The following is a 24,908-nucleotide window of genomic DNA, read 5'->3' on the forward strand; positions in this document are numbered from 1 at the left end:
GTATGTTAATATACTGTGCTGAGTTTTGTGTTTCTTGACATGACATCTGCCCAAACAAGGTGGGTAAGAAAATGTAGTCAAAATCCGATGCTGTTATCGCCGAAAATGTTCTAATCTTGCTCACAGCTATTAACTCTAAATCAATCAAAAATGTTCATTTATATAGGTCAAGGACATAAAGGATGATAATGAATTTGTGATTTCACGTTGATACACCTCTATGAAGATGTTTGAACTGATGTTTTATTCTGCGTTTAAGAACTTCTATATTTTCAACGCTTGTCATCGGGGACTTTTTTTCAAATTTCCCATTGGTATGCACGAATTGTCGCTGTGATGGCCGAGAGGTTAAGGAGTTGGACTCGAAATCCAATGGGGTTTCCCCGCGCAGGTTCGAATCCTGCTCACAGCGATTCTATTCAAATGAACCATTCCGTCCTCATTTGATTATCTCAAAGGAGAAATTTAAAGTTGTGGATTCAATCCTTTCCTTTTGAACCTACGCTATGAAGATTGTTAAAACACTTGTTATACTGGGTATTGAGGACCGTCTTTGTTCACTGCATGTGATTGGGAAACTTTTGCCAATAAAATCTGGGTTTACACCAAAAATATGAATGTGTTATGAAGCAGTGTTTAAGGCATTAGACTCGAAAACTCAGTGGGAATAGCGAAAGCTCAAATACTTCACATATACCTGTCTGCTGAGATTTTTGACTAGATCAACCAATCGACAAGCCCGAGCAATTCTTAAAGGCCAATCCAACCTGACCAACAGATATTCCCTTTGTTTCATTCATAAAGGTCTTATGATGAGAGAGGGGTAATGAATTTACATCCAAAATCCAACGGTTTCGATCCGGGCCACAAGGGCCACTTTAATCTATCCCAGGTCCCTTGGGACTCTTTTTGAATAAATTGCCATTTGGGTACATGGCAATTAAGCTGTGATGGCTGAGTGGTTAAGGCGTTGGACTTGAAATTCAATGGGTGTTACCCGCGTAGGTTCAAATCCTGCTCCCAGCGTTGTATGTTAATACTTTGTGTGGAGTTTTGAGTGTCTTGACATGACATCTGCCCAAACTCGGTGGGTAAGAAGATGAAGTCGAAATCCAATGATGTTATCGCTGAAAATGGTCATGTCTTGCACTCAGCTGTCAACTCTAAATTTCATTTAAATAGGTCAAGGAAAGAAAGGATGATGATTCATTTGTGTTTTCAATTTGATATACCTCTATGAAGATGTTAGAACTGATGTGTTCTTGTTTGTTTAAGAACTGCCATATTATCAACGCTTGTCCTCTTGGACCTTTTTTAAAATTTCTCATTGGTTTTTATTTATTGCCGCTGTGATGGCCGAGAGGTTAAGGCGTTGGACTCGAAATCCAATGGGGTTTCCCCGCGCAGGTTCAAATCCTGCTCACAGCGAACTATATCAATGGAACCATTCCGTCCTCATTTGATTATCTCAAAGGAGAAATTTAAAGTTGTGGATTCATTCCTTTACTTTTGAACCTCCGCTATGAAGATTGTTAAAACACTTATTATACTGGGTATTGAGGACCTCCTTTTTTCACTGCATGTAATTGGGAAACTTTGCCAATAAAATCCAGGTTTACACCAAAAATATGAATTTGTTATGAAGCAGTGTTTAAGGCATTAGACTCGAAAACTCAGTGGGAATAGTGAAAGCTCAAATACTTCACATATACCAGTCTGCTGAGATTTTTGACTACATCAACCAATCGAAAAGCCCTAGCGATTCTTAAAGGCCAATCCAACTTGACCAACAGATGTTCCCTTTGTTTCATTCATAAAGGTCTTATGATGAGAGAGGGGTGATGAATTTACATCCAAAATCCAACGGTTTCGATCCGAGCCGGTTCAAATTCTACCAGGGGCATATTATTAGAAGCTCATCCGGTTATGGAAAATTTGTCTTGTAAATTTGACAAACAAAAATTAAGTTTGAAGCTGGAAACAAATGTTTCAATGTGTAACAAGGGCCACTTTAATCTATCCCAGGTCCCTTGGGACTCTTTTTGAATAAAATGCCATTTGGGTACTTTTCGAATGAGCTGTGATGGCCGAGTGGTTGAGGCGTTGGACTTGAAATCCAATGGGTATTACCCGAGCAGGTTCAAATACTGCTCACAGCATTGTATGTTAATATACTGTGCTGAGTTTTGAGTTTCTTGGCATGACATCTGCCCAAACAAGGTGGGTAAGAAGATGTAGTCAAAATCCGATGCTGTTATCGCCGAAAATGTTCTAATCTTGCTCACAGCTATTAACTCTAAATCAATCAAAAATGTTAATTTATATAGGTCAAGGACATAAAGGATGATAATGAATTTGTGGTTTCACGTTGATACACCTCTATGAAGATGTTTGAACTGATGTTTTATTCTGCGTTTAAGAACTTCTATATTTTCAACGCTTGTCATCGGGGACTTTTTTTCAAATTTCCCATTGGTATGCACAAATTGTCGCTGTGATGGCCGAGAGGTTAAGGCGTTGGACTCGAAATCCAATGGGGTTTCCCCGCGCAGGTTCGAATCCTGCTCACAGCGATTCTTTTCCATTGAACCATTCCGTCCTCATTTGATTATCTCAAAGGAGAAATTTAAAGTTGTGGATTCAATCCTTTCCTTTTGAACCTACGCTATGAAGATTGTTAAAACACTTGTTATACTGGGTATTGAGGACCGTCTTTGTTCACTGCATGTGATTGGGAAACTTTTGCCAATAAAATCTGGGTTTACACCAAAAATATGAATGTGTTATGAAGCAGTGTTTAAGGCATTAGACTCGAAAACTCAGTGGGAATAGCGAAAGCTCAAATACTTCACATATACCTGTCTGCTGAGATTTTTGACTAGATCAACCAATCGACAAGCCCGAGCAATTCTTAAAGGCCAATCCAACCTGACCAACAGATATTCCCTTTGTTTCATTCATAAAGGTCTTATGATGAGAGAGGGGCAATGAATTTACATCCAAAATCCAACGGTTTCGATCCGGGCCGGTTCAAATTCTACCAGGGGCATCTTATTAGAAACTAATCCGGTTATGGAAAATTTGTATCATATTTGCTTACGTCTTGTAAATTTGACGAACAAAACTGATGTTTGAAGCTGGAAACAGATGTTTCAATGAGTCACAAGGGCCACTTTAATCTATCCCAGGTCCCTTGGGACTCTTTTTGAATAAATTGCCATTTGGGTACTTGGCAATTATGCTGTGATGGCCGAGTGGTTAAGGCGTTGGACTTGAAATCCAATGGGTTTTACCCGCGCAGGTTCAAATCCTGCTCATAGTGTTGTATGTTAATATTCCGTGTTCTAATCTTGCTCACAGCTATTAACTCTAAATCAATCAAAAAATTGTCATTTATATAGGTCAAGGAAATAAAGGATGATAATGAATTTGTGGTTTCACGTTGATACACCTCTATGAAGATGTTTGAACTGATGTTTTATTCTGCGTTTAAGAACTTTTATATTTTCAACGCTTGTCATCTGGGACTTTTTTTCAAATTTCCCATTGGTTGACATGGATTGACGCTGTGATGGCCGAGAGGTTAAGGCGTTGGACTCGAAATCCAGGGGGGTTTCCCCGCGCAGGTTCGAATCCTGCTCACAGCGAATCTTTTCAATTGAACCATTCCGTCCTCATTTGATTATCTCAAAGGAGAAATTTAAAGTTGTGGATTCAATCCTTTCCTTCTGAACCTCCGCTATGAAGATTGTTAAAACACTTGTTATACTGGGTATTGAGGACCGTCTTTGTTCACTGCATGTGATTGGGAAACTTTTGCCAATAAAATCTGGGTTTACACCAAAAATATGAATGTGTTATGAAGCAGTGTTTAAGGCATTAGACTCGAAAACTCAGTGGGAATAGCGAAAGCTCAAATACTTCACATATACCTGTCTGCTGAGATTTTTGACTAGATCAACCAATCGACAAGCCCGAGCAATTCTTAAAGGCCAATCCAACCTGACCAACAGATATTCCCTTTGTTTCATTCATAAAGGTCTTATGATGAGAGAGGGGCAATGAATTTACATCCAAAATCCAACGGTTTCGATCCGGGCCGGTTCAAATTCTACCAGGGGCATCTTATTAGAAACTAATCCGGTTATGGAAAATTTGTATCATATTTGCTTACGTCTTGTAAATTTGACGAACAAAACTGATGTTTGAAGCTGGAAACAGATGTTTCAATGAGTCACAAGGGCCACTTTAATCTATCCCAGGTCCCTTGGGACTCTTTTTGAATAAATTGCCATTTGGGTACTTGGCAATTATGCTGTGATGGCCGAGTGGTTAAGGCGTTGGACTTGAAATCCAATGGGTGTTACCCGCGTAGGTTCAAATCCTGCTCACAGCGTTGTATGTTAATACTCCGTGCTGAGTTTTGAGTTTCTTGACATGACATCTGCCCAAACTCGGTGGGTAAGAAGATGAAGTCGAAATCCAATGCTGTTATCGCTGAAAATTGTCACGTCAGCTGTCAACTCTAAATTTCATTTAATTAGGTCAAGGAAAGAAAGGATGATGATTAATTTGTGGTTTCAATTTGATATACCTCTATGAAGATGTTAGAGCTGATGTGTTCTTGTTTGTTTAAGAACTGCCATATTATCAACGCTTGTCCTCTGGGACCTTTTTTAAAATTTCCCATTGGTTTCTATTTATTGCCGCTGTGGTGGCCGAGAGGTTAAGGTGTTGGACTCGAAATCCAATGGAGTTTCCCGGCGCAGGTTCAAATCCTGCTCACAGCGTTGTATGTTAATATTCCGTGTTCTAATCTTGCTCACAGCTATTAACTCTAAATCAATCAAAAAATTGTCATTTATATAGGTCAAGGAAATAAAGGATGATAATGAATTTGTGGTTTCACGTTGATACACCTCTATGAAGATATTTGAACTGATGTTTTATTCTGCATTTAAGAACTTCTATATTTTCAACGCTTGTCATCGGGGACTTTTTTTCAAATTTCCCATTGCTTTACATGAATTGTCGCTGTGATGGCCGAGAGGTTAAGGCTTTGGACTGGAAATCCAATGGGGTTTCCCCGCGCAGGTCCGAATCCTGCTCATAGCGAATCTTTTCAATGGAACCATTCCGTCCTCATTTGATTATCTCAAAGGAGAAATTTAAAGTTGTGGATTCATTCCTTTGCTTTTGAACCTCCGCTATTGTGATGGAAAATCTACATGTTGTATTGTTTTGGTCTATGTATGAATTTAAGGTTTGTTGTTATTCTGTGTAATTTAATATAGGGCCTACGTTCTACTCCATGCGGGTCATTTAAAGTGTAAACCGTCAAGGGTTGAGTGATACATTTTTATTGCCTGCCTGTTCCTGTGTTTTCGTGTCTTGTAAATGACCCTCCATGCAATCCTTTGATGTATGGGCCTGCTCCTCTACCCCCTGGCTAGCGTCAACAAAGCCAGGGGTTTAGATGGCACGACCGCTGCCCCCTCCAATGGCATTCCCCACAGCTGCAGTTGTAAAGATAACCATCTGGTACACAAAGGCTTTTTGGGGGACACACCTCCTCCAGAGCCCAACTCTCAGTGGAATAAGAACTCATCGATTCAGACACTCGGTGGACTTCTCCCCAGCGTACCTTCAGAGAATGAAGTAACACGCAAAGAGAAGCTCCCATCTGGGGCCTCAGATTATTGTAATGTATGCCTGTTATGTTGTTTGTTGATGCATGTTGTGATGTATCTTTGTTCATACTTTTAATACAAATATATGCGACCAGCAATTGCCTACAAGTATTGTGTGCTTTTTTGCATCTAAAGATCTCATCTGTCTCAGACGCAATATCTAATAGAGAAATTGACACGACAATTTGGGGGCTCGTCCGGGATATCTAACCTGAAGATTCCACGAAATATCGCTCCAAAACAGGTCCGAGTCGGTCCCAAAGCTCTACCCCGCCTCCAGGTGACTGTAACCAGACTAATGGGGTCGAGGAGAGAGTGCCTGTGGGGGATAAACTAAGGCTTCTTCAGTACGGTATCCAGAAGGAAACAAAAGAATTCGAGCAGGTGAGATCTCAATACTTCTGTAGCTTGAAAATACCTTTAAGCTACAAAAAATCCGTTACTAAAACGGTATATACTGTTTTGAAAACGTATATTCGAACAAATCGGCCACGTTCGAACTTTGTTATAGGAACATACGGTAAAGCAACTCCGGTAAAGTTCCGTCAATATATGAACTATATGTTATATATGTAACAGAAAGGGCAGGAGGGTCTGTCAAAACGGTAAAGGGAAACCCGTTAAGCGCTGTTGGGGTCACATATATATATAAATAATAATAATAGGCATTCATTAATAAATATATGTATATGTGTGTAGTAACAAGGAGGTTTCGGCGATATTAGATAATTTGTTAAATAATAACTAGTGTAAAAGTATCTAAAATATGGGGAACAAATCTGGAAAAACGGAGATAACGGGACCTGCGAAGGTGATGTTGGAGAAGCATGGTGAAGCGGCTCTGGAGGGTTTAAAATATTGGTGCAAACTGGGCTTTCCTGAAATGGGGAGTTTTAGCTTAAAACGATTACAGGAGTTAGAGAGACGATTGTTGGAATCAGAAATGAAAAAGAAAAGTTCCAAACTATGTTGGTGTGCGTTTTATTTGTGGGAAAGAGAGGGCCAGGATAGGAAAAAAAATCAGCCAGGGACAGAGAGCGTAGAGAGTGTAGGGATTTTTAATCTCAATGTCACCCGAGATATAGACCCGGACCTGGACTGCACCGGCGGACCGCGTGCGAATCCCCCTTCTCCTCCCCCGTATGACAACGCCCCTGAAGCTGCATCATCGGACAATCTCTACCCTGACCTCAAAGATGAGGAGAAAGCACCCGATTGCAGCACGACAGGAGATAGGCCTGCAACTCGTAGCCAGAGGAATGCTCCACAGCAGGCGACGGCCACACCGACCAAGCGGGAGCCCGTCGCCAGCCGCTTGAGAAACCAGGGAATGGCGTTCTCCCCAACTACTCAACACGGGGACGTGATGAATGGACAATTCCCCATGATCGAAGTACTGAACCCCCAGGATGGCAGTCCAGCATACGTTTTCCGTGCATGGAGACCCAGTGACATTAAGGACATAGCGGAATGGCTCCCAGACCCATCTGTAGTGGGGGGGGCTGCCTTCGCCACAGCCCTTCAAGAGTTGGTCCAACAACACAAAGCCTCCATCAGCGAAGTTCGCCAACTCTGTGCGTACAGACTGACCCTAAGGTGGGGTCGGATCCAAGGCGACATGCCCGGGAGGGACGAAGCGGATTTAATGTTCAATTGGGATCAAGGGTCCGTGTACCGCCGGCTGGTAGAGGGACTGTGTGAACGGGCCAGGGGGGCGTTCCCCATGGTTAGAGATTGGACCGCTATTCGAAAGATCAAACAAACAGAAGGCGAGACGGTGGCTGACTTGATGGACCGCGTCGAAAAGGTGTTCAAGATCCACGGGGGAGTGCCTGTACCAACCGACCGGGTGGTTCAGACTCCGTACGAAGAAAATCTCACCGCGGCCTTCCTGGATGCGTTGGACGACAAAATATCGGAATTCATAGAGACACACTGCATTGGGTGGCGTACCGCCAGACTTGATTTGATTATAAGTCACGCAACCCACGCAGAAAATCTCTTCATGAAGAAAGAAAAGTTCGAGAATAATAGAAAAGAAGAGAGAACCAAGAAGCTCCAGCTCGCCCAACTGGAGGCCCTGGAGAATCCTAAGCCAACCCGTCGCAACAAAGACCAAGGAACCGATCGGCCAGAAGAGAGAAAGTCCCGTGGAGTAATCAACCGGGACTGTTTGTATTGTGGCTCCAAGGATCATTGGTTAAAAGATTGTCCCATTAGAAATGAGGAAAACGATGAAGCGGACGGCTGGGAAACCGCACCTTCCCGTGAAGTGACTGTGAATCATCCAAGAGGCAGAGGTGAAGGGGGGATTTCGCATTGACGGGACGCCGGAGCAGACCAGGTCCAAGGAGCAGGTATGAGCACCATAACACATAACACAACCAACCAAATGATTGTTGTATGGTTCTCACCAGCCTTAAGCGAGCTAATCAGCTAAATTTAATATTAGATATGGTTATTTTAAACAACGGGCTATTGTAGACAGTGGACACTCGATTATTACAATCTATCACAACCAATTTAATGGTCAACCATATCACACAACCATGACATGACTCCAACTGACCCAGACTAACCCCGACTGACCCCCACTGACAACAGAAGTGTATTGCCTAATATTGAAAAATGCAGATTTTTATATTATGATATTTTGTTAATGTTTTATGGCCAAATGGCAAGAAGGTGAATTAATGAACGTATGAGACAGATTGGAAGAAGTATGTGTTATGGAAGGAGAAGAGATAGATAAGAACGTAAGGCAAGACAAGATAAGGAAAGGGGTGGGGAGAAAGATAACCCATCTGCATCAAGTTTTGTTCAAATAGATCCGGACCTGGACAACGCTCCTCCTTCTCCTGCTTTCAGCCCGACCAGTGGCCCAATACAGTGCAAATACCCCACGTCACAACTCCTTTGCATCAGACTTTATGAAGTTACAGACCATGGGAGGCCCACCTGAAGAGCTACGGAACGGTCTGCTGGACGACACAAGGAGACAGTCCAGCAGGACCAACAGCACCAGAGTGGTGGCCTCCATGGTGCCTGTGTAGCCACATTGAAGTGGCCTGAACATTGAGACAAAGGAGGGTCTCAGAGACGGGAGAGACGTGGGGACAGGCACTTCAAAGGACAGCCCGTGATGCGGATGAGAGGCAGGAAGCAGAGAGAGAGGTGGAGGCGTGTCCAGGCGGAGGGAGAGAAGAGCAGTGTACGGAAAGTATCACACTAGACACAGCAATACTGTCTATATGAGTGTGTGATAGTTTCTAAGAAGTATATCTGAAAGGTTTGAAAGTTATTAGGAAAAGTAGTTTGAAGGATCAGAGACAAGTAGAAAAGTTGAAAGTTAAAGAAATGTTTTTTTTTCAGAATTAAAGTAGAGGGTTTTTGGTGCGCTCGCAACAGAAAGCCATGCTTACAGGCCTGGGCTTTCCCTTATAATGGTAAATTGACGCATGGGAAAGTCCATGCGTCAAGAGGGGGGATGGGGAGCCCACAACAACAACCTTGAACAACAACCTTGGGTATACTAAAGCAAACCAAAGGAAATAATTACTAAAAAAAAAAAATATTAAACAAACCCCATGTAGGTCCCTCAGAGACATCATGAAGGACAATGGGAAAGAGAAGAGGAATACCGTTTAAATGTTGGGTTATACTGTGTGTTATTAATGCTGACTGGATTGACAATTAATGTTTAGAGTAGTAAACATTAAGTGGTTGCCAACTACTCATGTGTTAGTATCACGGAAGCAGCATTAAGGACACATCAAATAAGAATATTTTTGTTTAGAAATGTTTTTAAAAGGTAGCCTTGTTTCTTTGATTTGGTTTTCTTTTCTGTTTTTATTTTTATGATTTTTGAATATATGGAAACAGATGACTTGATTGTGATGTTAGGTGATTTTATGCTACCTTCTGTAAAAGCGAACGGTGGTATAAATAGTCTGAACAACCTCCTATAAAAGCGGAGAAGTGCTGATGGTCGGACATGATAGATTTTTGAATTTGTGATTATAAAATAATCAAAGGGGGGATTGTGATGGAAAATCTACATGTTGTATTGTTTTGGTCTATGTATGAATTTAAGGTTTGTTGTTATTCTGTGTAATTTAATATAGGGCCTACGTTCTACTCCATGCGGGTCATTTAAAGTGTAAACCGTCAAGGGTTGAGTGATACATTTTTATTGCCTGCCTGTTCCTGTGTTTTCGTGTCTTGTAAATGACCCTCCATGCAATCCTTTGATGTATGGGCCTGCTCCTCTACCCCCTGGCTAGCGTCAACAAAGCCAGGGGTTTAGATGGCACGACCGCTGCCCCCTCCAATGGCATTCCCCACAGCTGCAGTTGTAAAGATAACCATCTGGTACACAAAGGCTTTTTGGGGGACACACCTCCTCCAGAGCCCAACTCTCAGTGGAATAAGAACTCATCGATTCAGACACTCGGTGGACTTCTCCCCAACGTACCTTCAGAGAATGAAGTAACACGCAAAGAGAAGCTCCCATCTGGGGCCTCAGATTATTGTAATGTATGCCTGTTATGTTGTTTGTTGATGCATGTTGTGATGTATCTTTGTTCATACTTTTAATACAAATATATGCGACCAGCAATTGCCTACAAGTATTGTGTGCTTTTTTGCATCTAAAGATCTCATCTGTCTCAGACGCAATATCTAATAGAGAAATTGCCACGACACTTCAAATCCTGCTCACAGCGTTGTATGTTAATATTCCGTGTTCTAATCTTGCTCACAGCTATTAACTCTAAATCAATCAAAAAATTGTCATTTATATAGGTCAAGGAAATAAAGGATGATAATGAATTTGTGGTTTCACGTTGATACACCTCTATGAAGATGTTTGAACTGATGTTTTATTCTGCGTTTAAGAACTTTTATATTTTCAACGGTTTCGATCCGGGCCGGTTCAAATTCTACCAGGGGCATCTTATTAGAAACTAATCCGGTTATGGAAAATTTGTATCATATTTGCTTACGTCTTGTAAATTTGACGAACAAAACTGATGTTTGAAGCTGGAAACAGATGTTTCAATGAGTCACAAGGGCCACTTTAATCTATCCCAGGTCCCTTGGGACTCTTTTTGAATAAATTGCCATTTGGGTACTTGGCAATTATGCTGTGATGGCCGAGTGGTTAAGGCGTTGGACTTGAAATCCAATGGGTGTTACCCGCGTAGGTTCAAATCCTGCTCACAGCGTTGTATGTTAATACTCCGTGTTGAGTTTTGAGTTTCTTGACATGACATCTGCCCAAACTCGGTGGGTAAGAAGATGAAGTCGAAATCCAATGCTGTTATCGCTGAAAATTGTCACGTCAGCTGTCAACTCTAAATTTCATTTAATTAGGTCAAGGAAAGATAGGATGATGATTAATTTGTGATTTCAATTTGATATACCTCTATGAAGATGTTAGAGCTGATGTGTTCTTGTTTGTTTAAGAACTGCCATATTATCAACGCTTGTCCTCTAGGACCTTTTTTAAAATTTCCCATTGGTTTTTATTTATTGCCGCTGTGGTGGCCGAGAGGTTAAGGTGTTGGACTCGAAATCCAATGGAGTTTCCCGGCGCAGGTTCAAATCCTGCTCACAGCGTTGTATGTTAATATTCCGTGTTCTAATCTTGCTCACAGCTATTAACTCTAAATCAATCAAAAAATTGTCATTTATATAGGTCAAGGAAATAAAGGATGATAATGAATTTGTGGTTTCACGTTGATACACCTCTATGAAGATGTTTGAACTGATGTTTTATTCTGCGTTTAAGAACTTTTATATTTTCAACGGTTTCGATCCGGGCCGGTTCAAATTCTACCAGGGGCATCTTATTAGAAACTAATCCGGTTATGGAAAATTTGTATCATATTTGCTTACGTCTTGTAAATTTGACGAACAAAACTGATGTTTGAAGCTGGAAACAGATGTTTCAATGAGTCACAAGGGCCACTTTAATCTATCCCAGGTCCCTTGGGACTCTTTTTGAATAAATTGCCATTTGGGTACTTGGCAATTATGCTGTGATGGCCGAGTGGTTAAGGCGTTGGACTTGAAATCCAATGGGTGTTACCCGCGTAGGTTCAAATCCTGCTCACAGCGTTGTATGTTAATACTCCGTGTTGAGTTTTGAGTTTCTTGACATGACATCTGCCCAAACTCGGTGGGTAAGAAGATGAAGTCGAAATCCAATGCTGTTATCGCTGAAAATTGTCACGTCAGCTGTCAACTCTAAATTTCATTTAATTAGGTCAAGGAAAGATAGGATGATGATTAATTTGTGGTTTCAATTTGATATACCTCTATGAAGATGTTAGAGCTGATGTGTTCTTGTTTGTTTAAGAACTGCCATATTATCAACGCTTGTCCTCTAGGACCTTTTTTAAAATTTCCCATTGGTTTTTATTTATTGCCGCTGTGGTGGCCGAGAGGTTAAGGTGTTGGACTCGAAATCCAATGGAGTTTCCCGGCGCAGGTTCAAATCCTGCTCACAGCGTTGTATGTTAATATTCCGTGTTCTAATCTTGCTCACAGCTATTAACTCTAAATCAATCAAAAAATTGTCATTTATATAGGTCAAGGAAATAAAGGATGATAATGAATTTGTGGTTTCACTTTGATACACCTCTATGAAGATATTTGAACTGATGTTTTATTCTGCATTTAAGAACTTCTATATTTTCAACGCTTGTCATCGGGGACTTTTTTTCAAATTTCCCATTGGTTTACATGAATTGTCGCTGTGATGGCCGAGAGGTTAAGGCTTTGGACTCGAAATCCAATGGGGTTTCCCCGCGCAGGTCCGAATCCTGCTCATAGCGAATCTTTTCAATGGAACCATTCCGTCCTCATTTGATTATCTCAAAGGAGAAATTTAAAGTTGTGGATTCATTCCTTTGCTTTTGAACCTCCGCTATGAAGATTGTTAAAACACTTGTTATACTGGGTATTGAGGACCGTCTTTGTTCACTGCATGTGATTGGGAAACTTTTGCCAATAAAATCTGGGTTTACACCAAAAATATGAATGTGTTATGAAGCGGTGTTTGAGGCATTAGACTCGAAAACTCAGTGGGAATAGCGAAAGCTCAAATACTTCACATATACCTGTCTGCTGAGATTTTTGACTAGATCAACCAATCGACAAGCCCGAGCGATTCTTAAAGGCCAATCCAACTTGACCAACAGATGTTCCCTTTGTTTCATTCATAAAGGTCTTATGATGAGAGAGGGGTGATGAATTTACATCCAAAATCCAACGGTTTCGATCCGAGCCGGTTCAAATTCTACCAGGGGCATATTATTAGAAGCTCATCCGGTTATGGAAAATTTGTCTTGTAAATTTGACAAACAAAAATGAAGTTTGAAGCTGGAAACAAATATTTCAATGTGTAACAAGGGCCACTTTAATCTATCCCAGGTCCCTTGGAACTCTTTTTGTATAAATTGCCATTTGGGTACTTGTCCAATGAGCTGTGATGGCCGAGTGGTTAAGGCGTTGGACTTGAAATCTAATGGGTATTACCCGCGCAGGTTCAAATCCTGCTCACAGCGTTGTATGTCAATATTCCGTGTTCTATTCTCTCTCACAGCTATTAACTCTAAATCAATCAAAAAATTGTCATTTATATAGGTCAAGGAAATAAAGGATGATAATGAATTTGTGGTTTCACGTTGATACACCTCTATGAAGATATTTGAACTGATGTTTTATTCTGCATTTAAGAACTTCTATATTTTCAACGCTTGTCATCGGGGACTTTTTTTCAAATTTCCCATTGGTTTACATGAATTGTCGCTGTGATGGCCGAGAGGTTAAGGCTTTGGACTCGAAATCCAATGGGGTTTCCCCGCGCAGGTCCGAATCCTGCTCATAGCGAATCTTTTCAATGGAACCATTCCGTCCTCATTTGATTATCTCAAAGGAGAAATTTAAAGTTGTGGATTCAATCCTTTCCTTTTGAACCTCCGCTATGAAGATTGTTAAAACACTTGTTATACTGGGTATTGAGGACCGTCTTTGTTCACTGCATGTGATTGGGAAACTTTTGCCAATAAAATCTGGGTTTACACCAAAAATATGAATGTGTTATGAAGCGGTGTTTGAGGCATTAGACTCGAAAACTCAGTGGGAATAGCGAAAGCTCAAATACTTCACATATACCTGTCTGCTGAGATTTTTGACTAGATCAACCAATCGACAAGCCCGAGCAATTCTTAAAGGCCAATCCAACCTGACCAACAGATATTCCCTTTGTTTCATTCATAAAGGTCTTATGATGAGAGAGGGGTAATGAATTTACATCCAAAATCCAACGGTTTCGATCCGGGCCGGTTCAAATTCTACCAGGGGCATCTTATTAGAAACTAATCCGGTTATGGAAAATTTGTATCATATTTGCTTACGTCTTGTAAATTTGACGAACAAAACTGATGTTTGAAGCTGGAAACAGATGTTTCAATGAGTCACAAGGGCCACTTTAATCTATCCCAGGTCCCTTGGGACTCTTTTTGAATAAATTGCCATTTGGGTACTTGGCAATTATGCTGTGATGGCCGAGTGGTTAAGGCGTTGGACTTGAAATCCAATGGGTGTTACCTGCGTAGGTTCAAATCCTGCTCACAGCGTTGTATGTTAATACTCCGTGTTGAGTTTTGAGTTTCTTGACATGACATCTGCCCAAACTCGGTGGGTAAGAAGATGAAGTCGAAATCCAATGCTGTTATCGCTGAAAATTGTCACGTCAGCTGTCAACTCTAAATTTCATTTAATTAGGTCAAGGAAAGAAAGGATGATGATTAATTTGTGGTTTCAATTTGATATACCTCTATGAAGATGTTAGAGCTGATGTGTTCTTGTTTGTTTAAGAACTGCCATATTATCAACGCTTGTCCTCTGGGACCTTTTTTAAAATTTCCCATTGGTTTTTATTTATTGCCGCTGTGGTGGCCGAGAGGTTAAGGTGTTGGACTCGAAATCCAATGGAGTTTCCCGGCGCAGGTTCAAATCCTGCTCACAGCGTTGTATGTTAATATTCCGTGTTCTATTCTCTCTCACAGCTATTAACTCTAAATCAATCAAAAAATTGTCATTTATATAGGTCAAGGAAATAAAGGATGATAATGAATTTGTGGTTTCACGTTGATACACCTCTATGAAGATGTTTGAACTGATGTTTTATTCTGCGTTTAAGAACTTTTATATTTTCAACGCTTGTCATCTGGGACTTTTTTTCAAATTTCCCATTGGTTGACATGGATTGACGCTGTGATGGCCGAGAGGTTAAGGCGTTGGACTCGAAATCCAGGGGGGTTTCCCCGCGCAGGTTCGAATCCTGCTCACAGCGATTATTTTCATTTGAACCATTCCGTCCTCATTTGATTATCTCAAAGGAGAAATTTAAAGTTGTGGATTCAATCCTTTCCTTTTGAACCTCCGCTATGAAGATTGTTAAAACACTTGTTATACTGGGTATTGAGGACCGTCTTTGTTCACTGCATGTGATTGGGAAACTTTTGCCAATAAAATCTGGGTTTACACCAAAAATATGAATGTGTTATGAAGCGGTGTTTAAGGCATTAGACTCGAAAACTCAGTGGGAATAGCGAAAGCTCAAATACTTCACATATACCTGTCTGCTGAGATTTTTGACTAGATCAACCAATCGACAAGCCCGAGCAATTCTTAAAGGCCAATCCAACCTGACCAACAGATATTCCCTTTGTTTCATTCATAAAGGTCTTATGATGAGAGAGGGGTAATGAATTTACATCCAAAATCCAACGGTTTCGATCCGGGCCGGTTCAAATTCTACCAGGGGCATCTTATTAGAAACTAATCCGGTTATGGAAAATTTGTATCATATTTGCTTACGTCTTGTAAATTTGACGAACAAAACTGAAGTTTGAAGCTGGAAACAGATGTTTCAATGAGTCACAAGGGCCACTTTAATCTATCCCAGGTCCCTTGGGACTCTTTTTGAATAAATTGCCATTTGGGTACTTGGCAATTATGCTGTGATGGCCGAGTGGTTAAGGCGTTGGACTTGAAATCCAATGGGTGTTACCTGCGTAGGTTCAAATCCTGCTCACAGCGTTGTATGTTAATACTCCGTGTTGAGTTTTGAGTTTCTTGACATGACATCTGCCCAAACTCGGTGGGTAAGAAGATGAAGTCGAAATCCAATGCTGTTATCGCTGAAAATTGTCACGTCAGCTGTCAACTCTAAATTTCATTTAATTAGGTCAAGGAAAGAAAGGATGATGATTAATTTGTGGTTTCAATTTGATATACCTCTATGAAGATGTTAGAGCTGATGTGTTCTTGTTTGTTTAAGAACTGCCATATTATCAACGCTTGTCCTCTGGGACCTTTTTTAAAATTTCCCATTGGTTTTTATTTATTGCCGCTGTGGTGGCCGAGAGGTTAAGGTGTTGGACTCGAAATCCAATGGAGTTTCCCGGCGCAGGTTCAAATCCTGCTCACAGCGTTGTATGTTAATATTCCGTGTTTTAATCTTGCTCACAGCTATTAACTCTAAATCAATCAAAAAATTGTCATTTATATAGGTCAAGGAAATAAAGGATGATAATGAATTTGTGGTTTCACGTTGATACACCTCTATGAAGATATTTGAACTGATGTTTTATTCTGCATTTAAGAACTTCTATATTTTCAACGCTTGTCATCGGGGACTTTTTTTCAAATTTCCCATTGGTTTACATGAATTGTCGCTGTGATGGCCGAGAGGTTAAGGCTTTGGACTGGAAATCCAATGGGGTTTCCCCGCGCAGGTCCGAATCCTGCTCATAGCGAATCTTTTCAATGGAACCATTCCGTCCTCATTTGATTATCTCAAAGGAGAAATTTAAAGTTGTGGATTCATTCCTTTGCTTTTGAACCTCCGCTATGAAGATTGTTAAAACACTTGTTATACTGGGTATTGAGGACCGTCTTTGTTCACTGCATGTGATTGGGAAACTTTTGCCAATAAAATCTGGGTTTACACCAAAAATATGAATGTGTTATGAAGCGGTGTTTAAGGCATTAGACTCGAAAACTCAGTGGGAATAGCGAAAGCTCAAATACTTCACATATACCTGTCTGCTGAGATTTTTGACTAGATCAACCAATCGACAAGCCCGAGTGATTCTTAAAGGCCAATCCAACTTGACCAACAGATGTTCCCTTTGTTTCATTCATAAAGGTCTTATGATGAGAGAGGGGTGATGAATTTACATCCAAAATCCAACGGTTTCGATCCGAGCCGGTTGAAATTCTACCAGGGGCATATTATTAGAAACTAATCCGGTTATGGAAAATTTGTATCATATTTGCTTACGTCTTGTAAATTTGACGAACAAAACTGAAGTTTGAAGCTGGAAACAGATGTTTCAATGAGTCACAAGGGCCACTTTAATCTATCCCAGGTCCCTTGGGACTCTTTTTGAATAAATTGCCATTTGGGTACTTGGCAATTATGCTGTGATGGCCGAGTGGTTAAGGCGTTGGACTTGAAATCCAATGGGTGTTACCTGCGTAGGTTCAAATCCTGCTCACAGCGTTGTATGTTAATACTCCGTGTTGAGTTTTGAGTTTCTTGACATGACATCTGCCCAAACTCGGTGGGTAAGAAGATGAAGTCGAAATCCAATGCTGTTATCGCTGAAAATTGTCACGTCAGCTGTCAACTCTAAATTTCATTTAATTAGGTCAAGGAAAGAAAGGATGATGATTAATTTGTGGTTTCAATTTGATATACCTCTATGAAGATGTTAGAGCTGATGTGTTCTTGTTTGTTTAAGAACTGCCATATTATCAACGCTTGTCCTCTGGGACCTTTTTTAAAATTTCCCATTGGTTTCTATTTATTGCCGCTGTGGTGGCCGAGAGGTTAAGGTGTTGGACTCGAAATCCAATGGAGTTTCCCGGCGCAGGTTCAAATCCTGCTCACAGCGTTGTATGTTAATATTCCGTGTTCTAATCTTGCTCACAGCTATTAACTCTAAATCAATCAAAAAATTGTCATTTATATAGGTCAAGGAAATAAAGGATGATAATGAATTTGTGGTTTCACGTTGATACACCTCTATGAAGATATTTGAACTGATGTTTTATTCTGCATTTAAGAACTTCTATATTTTCAACGCTTGTCATCGGGGACTTTTTTTCAAATTTCCCATTGGTTTACATGAATTGTCGCTGTGATGGCCGAGAGGTTAAGGCTTTGGACTGGAAATCCAATGGGGTTTCCCCGCGCAGGTCCGAATCCTGCTCATAGCGAATCTTTTCAATGGAACCATTCCGTCCTCATTTGATTATCTCAAAGGAGAAATTTAAAGTTGTGGATTCATTCCTTTGCTTTTGAACCTCCGCTATGAAGATTGTTAAAACACTTGTTATACTGGGTATTGAGGACCGTCTTTGTTCACTGCATGTGATTGGGAAACTTTTGCCAATAAAATCTGGGTTTACACCAAAAATATGAATGTGTTATGAAGCGGTGTTTAAGGCATTAGACTCGAAAACTCAGTGGGAATAGCGAAAGCTCAAATACTTCACATATACCTGTCTGCTGAGATTTTTGACTAGATCAACCAATCGACAAGCCCGAGCGATTCTTAAAGGCCAATCCAACTTGACCAACAGATGTTCCCTTTGTTTCATTCATAAAGGTCTTATGATGAGAGAGGGGTGATGAATTTACATCCAAAATCCAACGGTTTCGATCCGAGCCGGTTGAAATTCTACCAGGGGCATATTATTAGATGCTCATCCGGTTATGGAAAATTTGTCTTGTAAATTTGACAAACAAAAATGAAGTTTGAAGCTGGAAACAAATGTTTCAATGTGTAACAAGGGCCACTTTAATCTATCCCAGGTCCCTTGGAACTCTTTTTGTATAAATTGCCATTTGGGTATGTGTCTAATGAGCTGTGATGGCCGAGTGGTTAAGGCGTTGGACTTGAAATCCAATGGGTATTACCCGCGCAGGTTCAAATCCTGCTCACAGCGTTGTATGTTAATATTCCGTGTTCTAATCTTGCTCACAGCTATTAACTCTAAATCAATCAAAAAATTGTCATTTATATAGGTCAAGGAAATAAAGGATGATAATGAATTTGTGGTTTCACGTTGATACACCTCTATGAAGATGTTTGAACTGATGTTTTATTCTGCGTTTAAGAACTTTTATATTTTCAACGCTTGTCATCTGGGACTTTTTTTCAAATTTCCCATTGGTTGACATGGATTGACGCTGTGATGGCCGAGAGGTTAAGGCGTTGGACTCGAAATCCAGGGGGGTTTCCCCGCGCAGGTTCGAATCCTGCTCACAGCGAATCTTTTCAATTGAACCATTCCGTCCTCATTTGATTATCTCAAAGGAGAAATTTAAAGTTGTGGATTCAATCCTTTCCTTTTGAACCTCCGCTATGAAGATTGTTAAAACACTTGTTATACTGGGTATTGAGGACCGTCTTTGTTCACTGCATGTGATTGGGAAACTTTTGCCAATAAAATCTGGGTTTACACCAAAAATATGAATGTGTTATGAAGCAGTGTTTAAGGCATTAGACTCGAAAACTCAGTGGGAATAGCGAAAGCTCAAATACTTCACATATACCTGTCTGCTGAGATTTTTGACTAGATCAACCAATCGACAAGCCCGAGCAATTCTTAAAGGCCAATCCAACCTGACCAACAGATTTTCCCTTTCTTTCATTCATAAAGGTCTTATGATGAGAGAGGGGTAATGAATTTACATCCAAAATCCAACGGTTTCGATCCGGGCCGGTTCAAATTCTACCAGGGGCATCTTATTAGAAACTAATCCGGTTATGGAAAATTTGTATCATATTTGCTTACGTCTTGTAAATTTGACGAACAAAACTGATGTTTGAAGCTGGAAACAGATGTTTCAATGAGTCACAAGGGCCACTTTAATCTATCCCAGGTCCCTTGGGACTCTTTTTGAATAAATTGCCATTTGGGTACTAGGCAATTATGCTGTGATGGCCGAGTGGTTAAGGCGTTGGACTTGAAATCCACTGGGTGTTACCCGCGTAAGTTCAAATCCTGCTCACAGCGTTGTATGTTAATCCTCCGTGTTGAGTTTTGTGTTTCTTGACATGACATCTGCCCAAACTCGGTGGGTAAGAAGATGAAGTCGAAATCCAATGCTGTTATCGCTGAAAATTGGCACGTCAGCTGTCAACTCTAAATTTCATTTAATTAGGTCAAGGAAAGAAAGGATGATGATTAATTTGTGGTTTCAATTTGATATACCTCTATGAAGATGTTAGAGCTGATGTGTTCTTGTTTGTTTAAGAACTGCCATATTATCAACGCTTGTCCTCTGGGACCTTTTTTAAAATTTCCCATTGGTTTTTATTTATTGACGCTGTGAATCTTTTCAATTGAACCATTCCGTCCTCATTTGATTATCTCAAAGGAGAAATTTAAAGTTGTGGATTCAATCCTTTCCTTTTGAACCTCCGCTATGAAGATTGTTAAAACACTTGTTATACTGGGTATTGAGGACCGTCTTTGTTCACTGCATGTGATTGGGAAACTTTTGCCAATAAAATCTGGGTTTACACCAAAAATATGAATGTGTTATGAAGCAGTGTTTAAGGCATTAGACTCGAAAACTCAGTGGGAATAGCGAAAGCTCAAATACTTCACATATACCTGTCTGCTGAGATTTTTGACTAGATCAACCAATCGACAAGCCCGAGCAATTCTTAAAGGCCAATCCAACCTGACCAACAGATATTCCCTTTGTTTCATTCATAAAGGTCTTATGATGAGAGAGGGGTAATGAATTTACATCCAAAATCCAACGGTTTCGATCCGGGCCGGTTCAAATTCTACCAGGGGCATCTTATTAGAAACTAATCCGGTTATGGAAAATTTGTATCATATTTGCTTACGTCTTGTAAATTTGACGAACAAAACTGATGTTTGAAGCTGGAAACAGATGTTTCAATGAGTCACAAGGGCCACTTTAATCTATCCCAGGTCCCTTGGGACTCTTTTTGAATAAATTGCCATTTGGGTACTAGGCAATTATGCTGTGATGGCCGAGTGGTTAAGGCGTTGGACTTGAAATCCAATGGGTGTTACCCGCGTAGGTTCAAATCCTGCTCACAGCGTTGTATGTTAATACTCCGTTTTGAGTTTCTTGACATGACATCTGCCCAAACTCGGTGGGTAAGAAGATGAAGTCGAAATCCAATGCTGTTATCGCTGAAAATTGTCACGTCAGCTGTCAACTCTAAATTTCATTTAATTAGGTCAAGGAAAGAAAGGATGATGATTAATTTGTGGTTTCAATTTGATATACCTCTATGAAGATGTTAGAGCTGATGTGTTCTTGTTTGTTTAAGAACTGCCATATTATCAACGCTTGTCCTCTGGGACCTTTTTTAAAATTTCCCATTGGTTTCTATTTATTGCCGCTGTGGTGGCCGAGAGGTTAAGGTGTTGGACTCGAAATCCAATGGAGTTTCCCGGCGCAGGTTCAAATCCTGCTCACAGCGTTGTATGTTAATATTCCGTGTTCTAATCTTGCTCACAGCTATTAACTCTAAATCAATCAAAAAATTGTCATTTATATAGGTCAAGGAAATAAAGGATGATAATGAATTTGTGGTTTCACGTTGATACACCTCTATGAAGATATTTGAACTGATGTTTTATTCTGCATTTAAGAACTTCTATATTTTCAACGCTTGTCATCGGGGACTTTTTTTCAAATTTCCCATTGGTTTACATGAATTGTCGCTGTGATGGCCGAGAGGTTAAGGCTTTGGACTGGAAATCCAATGGGGTTTCCCCGCGCAGGTCCGAATCCTGCTCATAGCGAATCTTTTCAATGGAACCATTCCGTCCTCATTTGATTATCTCAAAGGAGAAATTTAAAGTTGTGGATTCATTCCTTTGCTTTTGAACCTCCGCTATGAAGATTGTTAAAACACTTGTTATACTGGGTATTGAGGACCGTCTTTGTTCACTGCATGTGATTGGGAAACTTTTGCCAATAAAATCTGGGTTTACACCAAAAATATGAATGTGTTATGAAGCGGTGTTTAAGGCATTAGACTCGAAAACTCAGTGGGAATAGCGAAAGCTCAAATACTTCACATATACCTGTCTGCTGAGATTTTTGACTAGATCAACCAATCGACAAGCCCGAGCGATTCTTAAAGGCCAATCCAACTTGACCAACAGATGTTCCCTTTGTTTCATTCATAAAGGTCTTATGATGAGAGAGGGGTGATGAATTTACATCCAAAATCCAACGGTTTCGATCCGAGCCGGTTCAAATTCTACCAGGGGCATATTATTAGAAGCTCATCCGGTTATGGAAAATTTGTCTTGTAAATTTGACAAACAAAAATGAAGTTTGAAGCTGGAAACAAATGTTTCAATGTGTAACAAGGGCCACTTTAATCTATCCCAGGTCCCTTGGAACTCTTTTTGTATAAATTGCCATTTGGGTATGTGTCTAATGAGCTGTGATGGCCGAGTGGTTAAGGCGTTGGACTTGAAATCCAATGGGTATTACCCGCGCAGGTTCAAATCCTGCTCACAGCGTTGTATGTTAATATTCCGTGTTCTAATCTTGCTCACAGCTATTAACTCTAAATCAATCAAAAAATTGTCATTTATATAGGTCAAGGAAATAAAGGATGATAATGAATTTGTGGTTTCACGTTGATACACCTCTATGAAGATGTTTGAACTGATGTTTTATTCTGCGTTTAAGAACTTTATATTTTCAACGCTTGTCATCTGGGACTTTTTTTCAAATTTCCCATTGGTTTACATGGATTGTACGCTGTGATGGCCGAGAGGTTAAGGCTTTGGACTCGAAATCCAGGGGGTTTCCCCGCGCAGGTCCGAATCCTGCTCATAGCGAATCTTTTCAATGGAACCATTCCGTCCTCATTTGATTATCTCAAAGGAGAAATTTAAAGTTGTGGATTCATTCCTTTGCTTTTGAACCTCCGCTATGAAGATTGTTAAAACACTTGTTATACTGGGTATTGAGGACCGTCTTTGTTCACTGCATGTGATTGGGAAACTTTTGCCAATAAAATCTGGGTTTACACCAAAAATATGAATGTGTTATGAAGCAGGTGTTTAAGGCATTAGACTCGAAAACTCAGTGGGAATAGCGAAAGCTCAAATACTTCACATATACCTGTCTGCTGAGATTTTTGACTAGATCAACCAATCGACAAGCCCGAGCGATTCTTAAAGGCCAATCCAACTTGACCAACAGATGTTCCCTTTGTTTCATTCATAAAGGTCTTATGATGAGAGAGGGGTGATGAATTTACATCCAAAATCCAACGGTTTCGATCCGAGCCGGTTCAAATTCTACCAGGGGCATATTATTAGAAGCTCATCCGGTTATGGAAAATTTGTCTTGTAAATTTGACAAACAAAAATGAAGTTTGAAGCTGGAAACAAATGTTTCAATGTGTAACAAGGGCCACTTTAATCTATCCCAGGTCCCTTGGAACTCTTTTTGTATAAATCGCCATTTGGGTATGTGTCTAATGAGCTGTGATGGCCGAGTGGTTAAGGCGTTGGACTTGAAATCCAATGGGTATTACCCGCGCAGGTTCAAATCCTGCTCACAGCGTTGTATGTTAATATTCCGTGTTCTAATCTTGCTCACAGCTATTAACTCTAAATCAATCAAAAAATTGTCATTTATATAGGTCAAGGAAATAAAGGATGATAATGAATTTGTGGTTTCACGTTGATACACCTCTATGAAGATGTTTGAACTGATGTTTTATTCTGCGTTTAAGAACTTTTATATTTTCAACGCTTGTCATCTGGGACTTTTTTTTCAAATTTCCCATTGGTTGACATGGATTGACGCTGTGATGGCCGAGAGGTTAAGGCGTTGGACTCGAAATCCAGGGGGGTTTCCCCGCGCAGGTTCGAATCCTGCTCACAGCGAATCTTTTCAATTGAACCATTCCGTCCTCATTTGATTATCTCAAAGGAGAAATTTAAAGTTGTGGATTCAATCCTTTCCTTTTGAACCTCCGCTATGAAGATTGTTAAAACACTTGTTATACTGGGTATTGAGGACCGTCTTTGTTCACTGCATGTGATTGGGAAACTTTTGCCAATAAAATCTGGGTTTACACCAAAAATATGAATGTGTTATGAAGCAGTGTTTAAGGCATTAGACTCGAAAACTCAGTGGGAATAGCGAAAGCTCAAATACTTCACATATACCTGTCTGCTGAGATTTTTGACTAGATCAACCAATCGACAAGCCCGAGCAATTCTTAAAGGCCAATCCAACCTGACCAACAGATATTCCCTTTGTTTCATTCATAAAGGTCTTATGATGAGAGAGGGGTAATGAATTTACATCCAAAATCCAACGGTTTCGATCCGGGCCGGTTCAAATTCTACCAGGGGCATCTTATTAGAAACTAATCCGGTTATGGAAAATTTGTATCATATTTGCTTACGTCTTGTAAATTTGACGAACAAAACTGATGTTTGAAGCTGGAAACAGATGTTTCAATGAGTCACAAGGGCCACTTTAATCTATCCCAGGTCCCTTGGGACTCTTTTTGAATAAATTGCCATTTGGGTACTTGGCAATTATGCTGTGATGGCCGAGTGGTTAAGGCGTTGGACTTGAAATCCAATGGGTGTTACCCGCGTAGGTTCAAATCCTGCTCACAGCGTTGTATGTTAATACTCCGTGTTGAGTTTTGAGTTTCTTGACATGACATCTGCCCAAACTCGGTGGGTAAGAAGATGAAGTCGAAATCCAATGCTGTTATCGCTGAAAATTGGCACGTCAGCTGTCAACTCTAAATTTCATTTAATTAGGTCAAGGAAAGAAAGGATGATGATTAATTTGTGGTTTCAATTTGATATACCTCTATGAAGATGTTAGAGCTGATGTGTTCTTGTTTGTTTAAGAACTGCCATATTATCAACGCTTGTCCTCTGGGACCTTTTTTAAAATTTCCCATTGGTTTTTATTAATTGACGCTGTGGTGGCCGAGAGGTTAAGGTGTTGGACTCGAAATCCAATGGAGTTTCCCGGCGCAGGTTCAAATCCTGCTCACAGCGTTGTATGTTAATATTCCGTGTTCTAATCTTGCTCACAGCTATTAACTCTAAATCAATCAAAAAATTGTCATTTAT

At 40.3% G+C, this 24,908-nt stretch overlaps 38 non-coding genes across 38 annotated transcripts; all 38 read left to right on the forward strand.

The window, feature by feature from the left end:
• Window positions 1-330: 330 nt before the first annotated feature.
• Window positions 331-412, forward strand: trnas-cga (transfer RNA serine (anticodon CGA)). The gene has a single exon. It is a non-coding gene; the product is annotated as a tRNA-Ser (tRNA).
• Window positions 413-944: 532 nt separating this feature from the next.
• trnas-uga (transfer RNA serine (anticodon UGA)) lies at window positions 945-1,026 on the forward strand. Its single transcript has one exon. It is a non-coding gene; the product is annotated as a tRNA-Ser (tRNA).
• A 320-nt stretch (window positions 1,027-1,346) lies between these two features.
• On the forward strand, window positions 1,347-1,428 carry trnas-cga (transfer RNA serine (anticodon CGA)). The gene has a single exon. It is a non-coding gene; the product is annotated as a tRNA-Ser (tRNA).
• A 649-nt stretch (window positions 1,429-2,077) lies between these two features.
• trnas-uga (transfer RNA serine (anticodon UGA)) lies at window positions 2,078-2,159 on the forward strand. Its single transcript has one exon. It is a non-coding gene; the product is annotated as a tRNA-Ser (tRNA).
• A 332-nt stretch (window positions 2,160-2,491) lies between these two features.
• On the forward strand, window positions 2,492-2,573 carry trnas-cga (transfer RNA serine (anticodon CGA)). The gene has a single exon. It is a non-coding gene; the product is annotated as a tRNA-Ser (tRNA).
• A 667-nt stretch (window positions 2,574-3,240) lies between these two features.
• Window positions 3,241-3,322, forward strand: trnas-uga (transfer RNA serine (anticodon UGA)). Its single transcript has one exon. It is a non-coding gene; the product is annotated as a tRNA-Ser (tRNA).
• A 243-nt stretch (window positions 3,323-3,565) lies between these two features.
• On the forward strand, window positions 3,566-3,647 carry trnas-cga (transfer RNA serine (anticodon CGA)). Its single transcript has one exon. It is a non-coding gene; the product is annotated as a tRNA-Ser (tRNA).
• Window positions 3,648-4,314: 667 nt separating this feature from the next.
• Window positions 4,315-4,396, forward strand: trnas-uga (transfer RNA serine (anticodon UGA)). The gene has a single exon. It is a non-coding gene; the product is annotated as a tRNA-Ser (tRNA).
• Window positions 4,397-4,708: 312 nt separating this feature from the next.
• trnas-cga (transfer RNA serine (anticodon CGA)) lies at window positions 4,709-4,790 on the forward strand. Its single transcript has one exon. It is a non-coding gene; the product is annotated as a tRNA-Ser (tRNA).
• A 243-nt stretch (window positions 4,791-5,033) lies between these two features.
• trnas-gga (transfer RNA serine (anticodon GGA)) lies at window positions 5,034-5,115 on the forward strand. Its single transcript has one exon. It is a non-coding gene; the product is annotated as a tRNA-Ser (tRNA).
• A 5,718-nt stretch (window positions 5,116-10,833) lies between these two features.
• trnas-uga (transfer RNA serine (anticodon UGA)) lies at window positions 10,834-10,915 on the forward strand. The gene has a single exon. It is a non-coding gene; the product is annotated as a tRNA-Ser (tRNA).
• A 312-nt stretch (window positions 10,916-11,227) lies between these two features.
• Window positions 11,228-11,309, forward strand: trnas-cga (transfer RNA serine (anticodon CGA)). Its single transcript has one exon. It is a non-coding gene; the product is annotated as a tRNA-Ser (tRNA).
• Window positions 11,310-11,728: 419 nt separating this feature from the next.
• Window positions 11,729-11,810, forward strand: trnas-uga (transfer RNA serine (anticodon UGA)). The gene has a single exon. It is a non-coding gene; the product is annotated as a tRNA-Ser (tRNA).
• Window positions 11,811-12,122: 312 nt separating this feature from the next.
• trnas-cga (transfer RNA serine (anticodon CGA)) lies at window positions 12,123-12,204 on the forward strand. The gene has a single exon. It is a non-coding gene; the product is annotated as a tRNA-Ser (tRNA).
• A 243-nt stretch (window positions 12,205-12,447) lies between these two features.
• Window positions 12,448-12,529, forward strand: trnas-cga (transfer RNA serine (anticodon CGA)). The gene has a single exon. It is a non-coding gene; the product is annotated as a tRNA-Ser (tRNA).
• A 650-nt stretch (window positions 12,530-13,179) lies between these two features.
• Window positions 13,180-13,261, forward strand: trnas-uga (transfer RNA serine (anticodon UGA)). Its single transcript has one exon. It is a non-coding gene; the product is annotated as a tRNA-Ser (tRNA).
• A 243-nt stretch (window positions 13,262-13,504) lies between these two features.
• On the forward strand, window positions 13,505-13,586 carry trnas-cga (transfer RNA serine (anticodon CGA)). The gene has a single exon. It is a non-coding gene; the product is annotated as a tRNA-Ser (tRNA).
• A 667-nt stretch (window positions 13,587-14,253) lies between these two features.
• trnas-uga (transfer RNA serine (anticodon UGA)) lies at window positions 14,254-14,335 on the forward strand. The gene has a single exon. It is a non-coding gene; the product is annotated as a tRNA-Ser (tRNA).
• A 312-nt stretch (window positions 14,336-14,647) lies between these two features.
• On the forward strand, window positions 14,648-14,729 carry trnas-cga (transfer RNA serine (anticodon CGA)). The gene has a single exon. It is a non-coding gene; the product is annotated as a tRNA-Ser (tRNA).
• Window positions 14,730-14,972: 243 nt separating this feature from the next.
• trnas-cga (transfer RNA serine (anticodon CGA)) lies at window positions 14,973-15,054 on the forward strand. Its single transcript has one exon. It is a non-coding gene; the product is annotated as a tRNA-Ser (tRNA).
• Window positions 15,055-15,721: 667 nt separating this feature from the next.
• Window positions 15,722-15,803, forward strand: trnas-uga (transfer RNA serine (anticodon UGA)). Its single transcript has one exon. It is a non-coding gene; the product is annotated as a tRNA-Ser (tRNA).
• Window positions 15,804-16,115: 312 nt separating this feature from the next.
• Window positions 16,116-16,197, forward strand: trnas-cga (transfer RNA serine (anticodon CGA)). Its single transcript has one exon. It is a non-coding gene; the product is annotated as a tRNA-Ser (tRNA).
• A 243-nt stretch (window positions 16,198-16,440) lies between these two features.
• Window positions 16,441-16,522, forward strand: trnas-gga (transfer RNA serine (anticodon GGA)). Its single transcript has one exon. It is a non-coding gene; the product is annotated as a tRNA-Ser (tRNA).
• A 667-nt stretch (window positions 16,523-17,189) lies between these two features.
• On the forward strand, window positions 17,190-17,271 carry trnas-uga (transfer RNA serine (anticodon UGA)). The gene has a single exon. It is a non-coding gene; the product is annotated as a tRNA-Ser (tRNA).
• Window positions 17,272-17,583: 312 nt separating this feature from the next.
• trnas-cga (transfer RNA serine (anticodon CGA)) lies at window positions 17,584-17,665 on the forward strand. Its single transcript has one exon. It is a non-coding gene; the product is annotated as a tRNA-Ser (tRNA).
• A 243-nt stretch (window positions 17,666-17,908) lies between these two features.
• trnas-gga (transfer RNA serine (anticodon GGA)) lies at window positions 17,909-17,990 on the forward strand. Its single transcript has one exon. It is a non-coding gene; the product is annotated as a tRNA-Ser (tRNA).
• Window positions 17,991-18,640: 650 nt separating this feature from the next.
• On the forward strand, window positions 18,641-18,722 carry trnas-uga (transfer RNA serine (anticodon UGA)). The gene has a single exon. It is a non-coding gene; the product is annotated as a tRNA-Ser (tRNA).
• Window positions 18,723-18,965: 243 nt separating this feature from the next.
• Window positions 18,966-19,047, forward strand: trnas-cga (transfer RNA serine (anticodon CGA)). The gene has a single exon. It is a non-coding gene; the product is annotated as a tRNA-Ser (tRNA).
• A 667-nt stretch (window positions 19,048-19,714) lies between these two features.
• On the forward strand, window positions 19,715-19,796 carry trnas-uga (transfer RNA serine (anticodon UGA)). The gene has a single exon. It is a non-coding gene; the product is annotated as a tRNA-Ser (tRNA).
• Window positions 19,797-20,781: 985 nt separating this feature from the next.
• On the forward strand, window positions 20,782-20,863 carry trnas-uga (transfer RNA serine (anticodon UGA)). The gene has a single exon. It is a non-coding gene; the product is annotated as a tRNA-Ser (tRNA).
• Window positions 20,864-21,168: 305 nt separating this feature from the next.
• On the forward strand, window positions 21,169-21,250 carry trnas-cga (transfer RNA serine (anticodon CGA)). The gene has a single exon. It is a non-coding gene; the product is annotated as a tRNA-Ser (tRNA).
• A 243-nt stretch (window positions 21,251-21,493) lies between these two features.
• trnas-gga (transfer RNA serine (anticodon GGA)) lies at window positions 21,494-21,575 on the forward strand. The gene has a single exon. It is a non-coding gene; the product is annotated as a tRNA-Ser (tRNA).
• A 650-nt stretch (window positions 21,576-22,225) lies between these two features.
• trnas-uga (transfer RNA serine (anticodon UGA)) lies at window positions 22,226-22,307 on the forward strand. Its single transcript has one exon. It is a non-coding gene; the product is annotated as a tRNA-Ser (tRNA).
• A 243-nt stretch (window positions 22,308-22,550) lies between these two features.
• On the forward strand, window positions 22,551-22,631 carry trnas-cga (transfer RNA serine (anticodon CGA)). The gene has a single exon. It is a non-coding gene; the product is annotated as a tRNA-Ser (tRNA).
• Window positions 22,632-23,282: 651 nt separating this feature from the next.
• Window positions 23,283-23,364, forward strand: trnas-uga (transfer RNA serine (anticodon UGA)). Its single transcript has one exon. It is a non-coding gene; the product is annotated as a tRNA-Ser (tRNA).
• Window positions 23,365-23,608: 244 nt separating this feature from the next.
• Window positions 23,609-23,690, forward strand: trnas-cga (transfer RNA serine (anticodon CGA)). The gene has a single exon. It is a non-coding gene; the product is annotated as a tRNA-Ser (tRNA).
• A 667-nt stretch (window positions 23,691-24,357) lies between these two features.
• Window positions 24,358-24,439, forward strand: trnas-uga (transfer RNA serine (anticodon UGA)). Its single transcript has one exon. It is a non-coding gene; the product is annotated as a tRNA-Ser (tRNA).
• Window positions 24,440-24,751: 312 nt separating this feature from the next.
• Window positions 24,752-24,833, forward strand: trnas-cga (transfer RNA serine (anticodon CGA)). Its single transcript has one exon. It is a non-coding gene; the product is annotated as a tRNA-Ser (tRNA).
• Window positions 24,834-24,908: the final 75 nt, after the last annotated feature.

Source organism: Gadus chalcogrammus, chromosome 1, assembly GCF_026213295.1.
Source record: "Gadus chalcogrammus isolate NIFS_2021 chromosome 1, NIFS_Gcha_1.0, whole genome shotgun sequence".
Lineage (NCBI taxonomy): Eukaryota > Metazoa > Chordata > Actinopteri > Gadiformes > Gadidae > Gadus > Gadus chalcogrammus.